The sequence below is a fragment of the Felis catus genome, chromosome B1 (genome assembly GCF_018350175.1).
Source record: "Felis catus isolate Fca126 chromosome B1, F.catus_Fca126_mat1.0, whole genome shotgun sequence".
In the NCBI taxonomy this organism is placed as follows: Eukaryota; Metazoa; Chordata; class Mammalia; order Carnivora; family Felidae; genus Felis; species Felis catus.
Window position 1 is genome coordinate 18,289,412 of NC_058371.1, and position 12,228 is coordinate 18,301,639.

Sequence of the window (12,228 nt, forward strand, 5' to 3'; positions counted from 1 at the left end):
GTTTTGAGATGTCTTGAGTTAATAGCCTTTCACAATAAATTATTTTTTAAAAAACTTATTAACTTTAAACAATTCTTTTGTAAATAAGAGTCTCAATTTTAACACACATACTTCACATAATTTTACTCATAGAGCGCATGCGATTTTGTGTCACTTGTTAGTGTTTTATTCTAAACATGTCTCAAAGTGATAAATTACTGTTTTTTTAAGGCTGCACTGTATTCAATTTAAGTAATCATTTACTTAACATCTCCTTTTTATTGAATATTTAGAATTCCTCTGCTTTATAATTATAATGAACAATGTAATTGGTGCAGAGTTTTAAAATGAGAGTATTTTAGATTTAATTTCACTGAGGTCTTCCTCCAGTGAGGAAGGTATCATATTCCACGGTGGAATACGATATCATATTCCACAATGAGGTTCAAGAAATCACAAAGGACATGTAAGCAAAGAGTCCTAAGGGCTTGAAGTTTAGGCGACGAGAAATGGATTTTTGGAAATAAAAGGAAGTGTCATAAGCTATGATATCTCTTCACACCCCATGGATGAGGGTGAGGGTGTTTTCTTCTCACCTCATGCCATGAAAAGGGACAAAAGAGCTTGCTATGAGGTCTCTGGAGCCTGGGATCCAGTGGCCTAGTCTACTTCAGACATGAACCATCTAAACTACAAGAGACTGGCTGGCAAGGAGTGGTTACTGCATTGCTGGGCAAAGGATATGTGAGAATTATCTTAAATACTCTCTAGAGACTGTCAGAAAGAAAAAGGCTGTCAGATGCTTCGATGGGTAGGAAAATCATCTGCAATCAGTCATTAAAAATGCTTCACCAATATCAAGAGAACTATGACTAAGAGACCTTAGAAGGAAGAGGGTCTTCCAAGAAGCCTTATAAACATTCACTGAGAGATGAATGCCTGCTAAGAGAGAGTTTAAATGCCTGCTAAGACCAAGAGGTATCCATGTTTTCTCATAATCAGTCAATTAAAAGTGAAAGGTTGTGTGTGAAGGACAAGAGAGGAAAACTAAACATGAAAAAGAGGAAAAGAAAGAAGAAATCTGGCATGCTCCCTACCTTCCATCCCAGGATTGAGACTGGGGAGAACAGAAATAATACTTTTGAATAAATATGGAGTTGTAATTACTGTACTAGAGTAAACTAATTTCTAAAAGAAAATGTTAGAAATTTCTAAAACATATTTTTTAAATTATTTTTGTTTTTGTGAAGTCAGTAGGACTTTTCATTATCTAAGAATGACTGGGAGAATCAAGGGACCCAAGCTAATTGCCATCCAAGATGACAAGAATTGCTCTCAAAGAACGGTTTCAATAGGTTGATATCTGATTATATCCCATGAGCCTTGTTTCTCCAACATAGCAGTTAGACCAAAATAAAAAAAATATATTTTGCAGTTAAATTACATATTCTTTTATTATGTCTTCTTTGGGTAAATTTGCACAAATAAGAATGCTGAGGATTTCATGTAGGTGCCATAACTTACTTAATCAGATCCTGTTTATGATCACTCTGGGTTTTTTAGAATTTATTTTTATAATTATGATCAATGATAGTAAACTAAATGTAATTTTACCTAATAGATTTTTCATACTTTTGAATTATTTACTTAAAATAAATACCAATAAGAAGGTTTATGGGCCAGGGGCTGTGCATTATTTTTGCTCTTGATATGTATTACCAAATTACTTCCTAAGGAGACTGCACAGCTTTTATTACTATCAGTGACATATAAGCATATCTGTTTTACTAGAATTAGATATTAGTTTAAATGCAATACTAATAGATATGATGCCTATCTTTTAAAATTGAACCTTTTTAATTGCCATAAAATATTCTCCCCTACATTTACCACCTACAATTTCTCCTTTGTGACATGGTTTACAATTTTGCCAACTCATCCCAATTGCATTTTCTGGTGATTGGATGCTCATGTGTCACACCAGCCTCTCCAGTTGCATTTCTGCCCACAAGAAAGGTAGGGTATTGTAAGGGGTAAGACCTCATACATATCTGTAGAAATGCCACTGCCCTATTCTCCAGGGCATTAGCACTTAATGTTTAGTGAAAGACAATGGAATTTTAGAAAGACCCTCTTATTGGGGGGAAAAAAACCCAAAACCTGATTTCCTTTCTTTTGTAAGATATGTAGTACTTATAGGCATGATAGACCAAAGATGGAAAAAGAAAAGGGATTTTTCATCTTTCCTGCAAAGTGCTTCTGATACATTGTATCAATCTTAGGATTATTGGCTTCTTTTCAGAGTAAGTTGAAGTAAGACACTGAACAGGTTCTTACCAAACTAAAGTAAAAATTCATTGTGAAAGAACACTAAAACAGAATAAGGAAACTCTTTTAGTTATTAGAAATTCTGCTTTCTTAAGGATAGTTTTGGTTTTGATTATTAAATATAGCTTTGCAACTTTCTAAAAGTGAAGATATGTTTTTCATCTAAACAAGAGGCACTTTTATGGAAACATTAAAATATTGAAAAATTGCAAACATTAAGAACATGATTCTCACAAAAAAGTATAAAAATTGCCAAGAGAATAGATAATGATAGCCACACACACACACACAAAGTGGTTAGAAAGATACTACACAACAATAGCCAAACAGCATAAATATTTAGTTATAGAAATCCTAAATAAGAACTATATTATCAAAATCAGTGATATTTACAAAACATTTAAATCTTAGTTAATAATATATTTCTACTCAAATGAGCCCTGCAATTATATCTATATGACAGCTGCCAAATTGGCCTGGAAGGAAATTTGGCTGATGTGATTTACAAGAGTTCATCCATTTAGTTTCAGCAAACAGCAAGGACAAGAAATATCAGACTCGGGATGTGTCTGATTGCAAAGAGCAATTCACACTGATGAGTATTTTTTTTCTACTCACACCTACATGGTTCTGTAACTCTGGGCTAGGATATAATCATGGAGGCTTTGACTCAGATGGCATGGAGTTGGGTTGTAAGATGCCAGTCCCTTTACAGTGGCATCTGCAACTTTTCACAGAGCCATCAGAGAGGTCAGAAAGAAGAGAAAAATTGAGTTTCCTTTATTTGGTCTCCTTTGGTTCCTAAGAGCTTCCACCTTGTCTCTAGTATTCATGATGCTGGTTCTACCCTTCTACCTAATCTCTTTGAACCTCACTTCACACTCTGGCCTGGCATAGTCATTATGAGTCTTAGAAATATGAATTCTAGAGCATTATTTGACGAAATCCATCCTCTTCAATCTTTCTGCACTATTGATAGGATTATAAGTTGGTGAAGCCACCATGGAAAACAGTATAGAGCTTCTTCAAAAACATATATTAAAAATATAACTACCATATGATCCAGATATTCCACTTCTCATATATCCAAAGAAAACAAAATCACTATCTCAAAAAGGTATCTGTACCCCCAGTTCTGTGTGTGTGTGTGTGTGTGTGTGCGCGTGCGCACGTGTGATGAAATATTACTCAGCAATGAAAAGAAGGAAGCCTTGCCATTTGTGGCAACATAGATTGACTTGAGAGCATTATGCTAAATGAAATTAGTCAGACAGAGAAAGACAAATGATGTATGATCTCACTTACACGTAAAAATCTTCTAAAACCCCACAAAAACCAAACAGATACAGAGAACAGATTGGAGATGGCCAGAGATAAGGGGTAGGGGTCAAGGAAATGTGTGAAGGTGGTCAAAACATACAAACTTTCATTTATAAGATAAGTAAGTTCTGGGGATGTAATGTAACATTACATTATATTACATTACATTACATTACATTAATGTAAATTACATGGTAATTACAGTTAACAATACTGGTGTATGTTTGAAATTTTCTAAGAGAGTAGATCTTAAAAGTATTCATGGCAAGAAAAAATATGGTAACTATGTGAGGTGATGTTAACTAACATCATTGTGGTAACTATTTTTCGATATGCATATATATCAAATCATGTTATACACCCTAAAATAATGCAGTGCTGTATGCCAATTATATCTCAGTAAGAGTAGGATGAAAAATCCACTCTTTTTCCTAAATACAAACAAATAAACCAGCAAACAAATTTAGCAAACAAAAAGTAGGAGGCAACTTCTTGACAAAGATACAGTAGATACAGTAATTTAATCTATATCATACTTCTCAAGAAACATTAGATGTATTCTTAATAAATATTCCAGAAACAAGATATGAATACCCTCTATCATCAGTGCCACTATCTGACACTATATTGGAAGTCCTTCCAAATAAAATACAAAATAAATACATAAGTGAAAGAATCATTGGAAACAAAGAAAAAGATATACCTACAAAAGTCAAGAAAATTGACTGACAAACTGACTTCAGCCAGCTCACCACACAAAATAAAAACAGACAAAAATCAATAACAATAGCAATAGCTAATTTGAAAATATAAGTAAAAATGCCCAATCACACTAGTAACACACATACTAAATTAGGAATAAATCTAATGAGAAAAATGTGAGTCTTATATAAAGAAAACCATAAAATTGTATTTAAGACCATAAAGAAAAAGTATATACTCTGACCCAACAATTCTATTTCTTAGGGTCTGCCCTAGACAATACTCTAATTTGTAAAAAGAGATTGCTTATAACTGGATAAGTGAAGGAACCTCTAAATGCCATAAATGATGGCTCATTGTTCAGTACAACTGTTTAGTAAAGGAACAAGGTATATCTATATACACTGCCAAAGAATTTTCAAAGTCATACTGTTAAACTTAAAAATAAATTGAAGAACAATACATAAAAACTAATTCCACATAAAGTCCACAATACAAAGTAATATGATAAAGAATTTATATATACAGATACATAATATATAAAGCATATTGGTAGAACATGTGTAAACTATATACATGAAGATAGTGGTTAATTGTGGGGGACCGGCATACAAATGGGGGTTGAATTTTATTTTATGTGTAATGACTGAATAATTTACAGTGAGAATGCATTCACTTCTTGATTGTGAAATTTTTTAAATATAATAAAAATGAGACCTAGCATGTAGGAAGCCACTAAATAATTGTTGTTATTGTAGTTATGAATATAAAAATCAATCTTGAAGTTCTGTACTAGTCTCTTTCCAAGAGGCTAACTTTCTGACCACCAGAATTGCCACTCACTCACAGCTCTAAACCCATTTTTCAAACCAGTTTTGCAGAAGCAAAGCGAAGTGGAAGCTCACACAGTTTCCAAGGGACCAGGAATAGCTGTGCGGATTGATTCAAGATGAGAGAAAGACCTCCGCCCTCCTTGCTCTGTCAGTAGACCTGGCCCGACAAACACAAAGCTTGGTGCTTGCAGAAAGAAGTACACTTAGAGACACAAGAGAATTCACATTTTAAGGACTGTGTCTTTTTGTCTTATTTACTCGTGTTTTATCTTCATTTTAAAAAATGAATCACATTGGGGCCCCTGGGTGGCTCAGTCGGTTAAGCATCCGATTCTTGATTTCGGCTCAGGTCATGATCTCACAGTTCCAGGGATCAAGCCCTGTGTCCGACCCTGTGCTGACAGCGAGAGCCTGCTTGGGATTCTCTCCCTCCCTCTCTTTCTGCTCCTACCCCACATGGCTCTCTCTTTCTCAAAAAAATACTTTTGTAATAATAATGTAATAAATTTAAGAAAGGCAGAAAGAAATCGCCACAGTGTTTTAATTTTGATTGCTAAAAATATGATATAGTTAATGCCGATTTGAAACCTCAGAAAACAGGTTCTGCAAAATTCAAATTATTTTCAGACAAAACGTTACATTTTCTATGACAAGTTTATATCCCAGAAGCATCAGTAACTCTGAGTCTGCCCTTCAGCTCACCTCACAGAAATCTCAGTCTTTTCTTGGTCTGTCCTTCAGTAATAGACAGAAGGGCAACAGTTTGGTATATTATACTTAATGTAATGGTTGTATCCAATTTGTCCCTTTCTCATCTAATGCTAATTCTTATTAATGTAAGTTATGTGGAATAGATGGAGTCAGGCCATTCATAAACTCCCTTGACTGTAGTTATGAAATATGCTCAACTTCATAATGATGGAAAGTCATATCTGGAAATTCCGAGGGTATCTTCAACTTGCAAGTTAACTTCTTTGAGTAAATTAGGATTGTCCTTGGCAAATGGTGAAGGACCTCACTAAATGAAATGCATAATTAGATTTACACTGACATAAATGTATTTCTCTATGCCTCAATTTATTCATTTTTAAAATGAGATGGATTAGATGATCTAAATCCTATCTTCTTCCAGTTACAAAAAAATCTAAGTATGTAATTTCTTATAGAAATCATTCCATATAAAATTATATTTATTGTAAATAAATGTTAAAGAAGTAAATAGAATATAGATATATCCTTGATGACATTCCAGAACAGATTATCAAAGATGATGTCCATTAATACTTGACACAAAAAAGTAAAATAATAATAATAATAATAATAATAATAATAATAATAATAGTAATGATCTAGCAAGGGTTGCCCGAGAAATTTTATCAAACAACAGTTTCCTTTTTAAACGGGATAACTGGACTTATCCATAAAGAAAATGCTGGAAATATTACCTGCTTCAGGTTATCAAGACTTGAAGATTTTAATATAAAGACTGAAAAATGTGGACACTGAGGTCTTCTTGTGGCTTGTGAGACAAAATGATTGTTGGTTCATTATCAAGTCGAAGTTCATTATCAAGTTCAGGGTTAATTATTGGTTCATTATTTTTTTTCTTCTGAGATTTTTCCCGTGGTCCTGAGTTCACATTTTTATAAATCAGTAACTTATAGAGAGTATCAAGTTTATACATCATTGAAATCAAGGAAGCATAACGAACTGTATACACATCCAGTAACAAAACCGTTATTCCAGAAGTGCAAAGGGCTAAAATGATGAGGTTAAAACAATGAAATGAAATAGAGAAATGATAAAAATCTTGCCAAGGAGTAAAAAGAAAAAAAAATTCTAGTTTATCAATAGTCCCTAGGAACAAAACATAGTACTTTATATGCAGAAAACAATCTCAATATAAGTCAGTAGTGTGATTGGCTGGCCTTCCCTCTCTTCCAAAATGACTGCAACTTAAATTCTGCTACTAGTGTTGAAAACATAAGTATACAGAGGCACCTGTTTTCTTAGTCTATGCTGGAAATATTTGTTTAGTTCTGGTTACTATATTTAAAAGGCAGTGGTTACCTTTTTAATTTTGGGTACCAAATTTAAAAGCATATTAGAGACATTTTTAGACAAAAGGTAATTTTAAATATAGTAACTCTTTGGGGAACTCTGTCACATGAAGAAATTAAAGATGATTTTAACCCAGAAATGTAAGGTGTGTGCATTGTGCTTGTGTGCATGATTTTTAGAAAGAAAGTAAAGGGAGCCATGACTACGTCAATATTTGTAGAACTCTAAGAACACAAATTTATTTTATGTTTACTTCTTTTCCTGTCTTTTTTTAATAGAAACATTTCAAAAGTAACAAAGAAATACTAGGATTATTCTTCACAGCTACCATCTTTACAATCAGGAAGAGAGAAGCGGCAAAAAGAGATTTATAAGCTTAATCAAAACAAAACATTCTAATAGTGTTCATGTTTCTTCAGGTTTACTCATCTTTATGTGTTCAGTGTCAAGTGTATTGACAGGCAAATGGTAGATATGCAGTGAATACTGGTTAACTGAATCAATAATGGAAGAATGAATATAATTACGGAGTGAATGACTTGTGAGTTCTCAGTCACTAGAAAACTCCCAGCTGGATGACCATCTATCAGGGACCTCATAGAAAGAAGTTCTAAAAAAAAATTGATGAACCTAGATGACCTTGAAGATGTTTTTTACATGTAAAATTACTTAAGAGATCAAGTAAGTAGGGTCACGTTGGTGGTTCAGTCAGTTAAGTGTTGGACTCTTGATTTTAACTCAGGTCATGATCTCATGATTTGTGAGTTCAAGCCCTGTACTGGGCTCTGGGCTGACAGTGCAGAGCCTGCTTGGGATTCTCTCTCTCACCCTCTCTCTCTCTGTCCCTCCCCTGTTCACTCACTCTCTCTCTCTCTCTCTCAAAAATAAATGAACTTAAAAAAAAGAGAGATTAAGTAAATAATTATCCTCTACAGTTCTGATTATTACTATAGTTTACCCATTTGAACTTACTCAAATAAGCTTAGAAAACAAATGTATATCAAGGAGAGAGTGATATAAAAATGTAAAAAAGTTAAGATTTCTGGGAAGTAAAAGCTTGGTAAAGCATTTCTGTATATGTAAACAGGTTACATCGATTTAATTTTATTTGCAGAATTAGAATGCCTTTCAGAAAACAAATAAAATATTTAATTTGAATGGCCATGTAGTACTTCACTTTTGTCATGAATTACTGAATCCTTTCTACAGTTTTGGCAGTATACATAGCTATTAAATTACAATACTTTAAAACAATGTATACGCATTTCATTTGGATCTTAACATATAGCTTTAATACATTTTAAATTGGAATTACATGGGGTGTTTTTGTTTGTTTTAGAGATGTGACTGTTATGAATAGTAGGTACTTCTATTTCATACTTGTTTAAGTTTTTCCATTACAAATATTTTAATGCTGTAATTCAAATGTTATGTGCTATTAGTTTTATTTTTTTAATAAAGATAATTTTTTGTTAAAATATTTCTAATAAAGCACACTACAGACATTGTTAGATCAACAAAGGAGATACAACTTAGATAAACAAAGGTATTAACAATATCCTGTGGGATACTGAGAGGATTTATTTTTTTAAGTACATTATTGAGATGTTGCATGGGTTCAGATAAACAAAAGATAATAATTTTAATTTCTATCAATAAGAAAAACAAGTGATCTGAGGAGTTTTGGAAGAAAATAATTATGTAAAAAAAATACTGACATGACACACATATAGTTTAATGGTGTTTGTCTTTTGCTGGAGGAACACAGGTGATTTTTTTTCTATTCTTTCTACATTTCCACAACGAGCATAAACTATTTTAACAAAAGGTAAAGTTGGTTTATTTTACTTTTTTGAAGAAAATCTTTATAGAGTAAAATAACAGCAATACTCTATTTAGAAAGCAAAATATTGATTTTATGCTAACTACAAAATTATTATTTAGTTTGAATCTCTTTATGTGAAACTGATAAAAAGTTCCCCAATTACCTATCTTAAGGAGACCTGGGCAGGGTGACACTCAGCATCACTAGGAAATTAATTATTTCACTAAACTGAATTCTCCAAATAAGCAAAGTCAATTTTTTAAGTAGTGAAATTATTGGAATTAAATGAATTTATAAAATGTGGTTTTTTTCTCCTAAATCATTTTAAGCTGCCTTCTTGCTTTCTTGATGTGATTCAATGTCTTTCAACTTCCTCTTAATGATTCAGAGAGCCTTGTGCCTGTCAATGATTCTGCACAGGAGCACTCTTGCCTGCTATGAGGTAGAGGGGCATTAATTATTATCAAGGCTTTGGTTTTTCAGTTATGGTGTTTATTCCTTACATAATTTCTGTATTAGATGTTACTACTTATTAGATATTACTACTTCGTATTAAATATTATTACTGGTACTGTATCTTTCTCTAGCTTCACCTCTTCTTTCCCTCATTTTCCCCTAGTTTATGGCTTCTAATACTCTGGTGTGAAAAAAAAGTTAATGTTGGTTATGGTTGTGTTTAATAACAGCATCACTATTTAGTTGTCAATAACTATCTTCTATGGCCAGGCACACTTGAAGGTCATTACACAGCTGTGAACCGGGAGCAGGCTATGCTTGAGAGGGTTTGAGTGGCCAGAGCAAAAGAAGAAGGGTCGTGATGTAGTAAAACTTGACCAGAGATGAAATAAGGTCCACATGATGCAGTGCCTTGTGAGCCATGTAAAGATTTTGGTTTTAACTCTAAGTGGGGAGGAGCCAATGAATGGTCTTAGGCCAGGAAGCAGTATGTCTGATGTAAGTTTTTACATATCACTGTGATTGTTCTACAGTAAATATATTTTAAAGAAATAAGAGTGGGAGAAGTAAAAGTAGGGTAGAAATAACAGTGGTTTGGACTAGGGTAGTAATGGTAGATATGATGATAAGTGCTGGCATAGAATTGATGTTTTGAAAATCATGTCCATAAGATTCCACTGGATTAGCCATTAGACATGACAGAAAGAGAGAAAAAAGATGTCTCTCATGTCTTTGGCTTGATTAATGGTGGTGCCACTTACTGAGGGGAAGCAGTGAGGAAGTGAATTCAGATGGGGAGAAACTGGTGAGGAAATTGTGAGTTCAGACTTTGATATTATATGTAAGCTGCCTGTCAGACATATAAGCAGGGTTGAAGGCACAATTCTGTAGGTCAGGTGAAAGTTAAGACTGGAGGTGTCAGTTGGGCAGTTATCACATTAGTAGTAGAATTAAAATCTATAAGACTGGATGCTATCAGCTAGAGGATAAGTAAAGACAGAGAAAATCAAAGTATAAGGGGAAAAAAAACCCAAAAACTTGAGTAGTCCATTATTTAGATGATTTAGATGAAGAGGAGAAAGATCCATCAAAAGAAATGGAGAAGATACTAATGGGATAGGAAAAAACCCAAAAGTTTAAACCAAATGAAGAAATCTCATAGAGAAGGGGAAAATCTGATGAGCTGTGTCATCTACTGCTAAGAGACTGAAAAGGGGGAGTCTATAAAAATGACCATTGCTTTGAGTTACAGAATTTGATTCTGAAGGGTTCACACAAAAGATTTAATATTTAAAGTGTGTAATATTTAAATACTGTCCATCTCCCGAACTTTCTCCCAAACCCACCCTTTATTTAGTTTTCCTATCTCAGCAAAAGTCTCTGGCTGTCCCATTTGTCCATATTCAGTGTATTACAAATCAGGGTGGTTCTAACTGCCAAAATAAATTTCAAATCTACTCCCTTCTCTCCATCTTACTCCTACCATCCTGTGAGAACCATATCCTCTTCTTCAGGAACTACTGCATTTGCTTTTTAATTAATCTCCCAGTATCCATTCTTTCCACTCTTGGCCTTTATAATCTGTCATGTAGAGCTCTCAAGATTTTTGATGAATTAATCATGAAGTATTACCGAAAAAAAAAGAAATAGTTTGGTCTGAAAATTGCCTGAATGGTAGGGTCATTAATAGTGACAGAGAGCTCTGAGGAAGATAAATCTGGTGAGGTCAAAAGGCAACATAATTTTGAAAAATAAGAATAAAGCCAAAGAACTTACATATCTGAATTCAATATTTCTATAAAGGTATAGTAACCAAGAAGGTGTAATTCTTATATAAATATAGAAATAAAAACCAATGAAATAGGTTTAAGAATCCAGAAATAAGCTCTTACATATAAAATCAATGTATTTTTTGCAAGTGTAATTCAACGGGGAAAGGATGGTCTTTCAACAAAGTGTGTTAGAACAACTGGAAAACTTCATGCACCAAGAGGAATTTAGATACTCTACTCCCACAATACACAAAAACTAACTGAAAGTGAAAAATAGACCTAAATGTGAAAACTAAGATTATAAAATTTCTAGAAGAAAACAAGAAGAAATTTTTTTGTGAATTTGGGTTGGGCAGAGTTCTTAGATGTGACACTAAACACACAACCCATAGAAGAAAAAAAAAATGACAAACTGATCTTCATCACAATTAAAAACTTTTATGCTTTCAAAACTCACTATTAGGAAATGAAAAGATAAGTTGCAGACCGGAAGAAAATATTTGCAAATCATATACCTGATAAAGGACTTTTTTCCAGTATATATAAAAGACTCTTACAAATCTGTAAGAAGATGAATAGCTCAGTCAAAAGTGAGTGAAATTTGAATAGAGTTTCACTAAAGAAGGAATAGGAATGGCTAATAAACATATGAAAAGATGCTTTAGTCATTAGTCAATCAGGGAAATTCAAATTAAAGCCACCCTGAGAAACTATTTCATACCTATTATAATGACAATAATAAAAAAATTGAAAATAATAATATAACCCAAACCATATCAACGAGCAATTCTACTCCTAGGAATTTATACCAAGAAATGAAATATACAGCTACATAAAAACTTGTATGCAAACATTCATACCAACAAGGAATGGCAAACCTTATACACAGAGAAAGTAGATTAGATGAGTGGTTTCCTAGACTTACGGGTGAGGGGGGAGAATTAACTGAAAA

At 33.2% G+C, this 12,228-nt stretch overlaps 1 long non-coding RNA gene across 8 annotated transcripts in view; it reads right to left on the reverse strand.

Annotated features, from left to right (window-relative positions):
- The window catches only part of LOC123384777, a 489,335-nt gene that overhangs the window by 124,323 nt on the left and 352,784 nt on the right, over nucleotides 1-12,228 (reverse strand). The window lies entirely within an intron of this gene.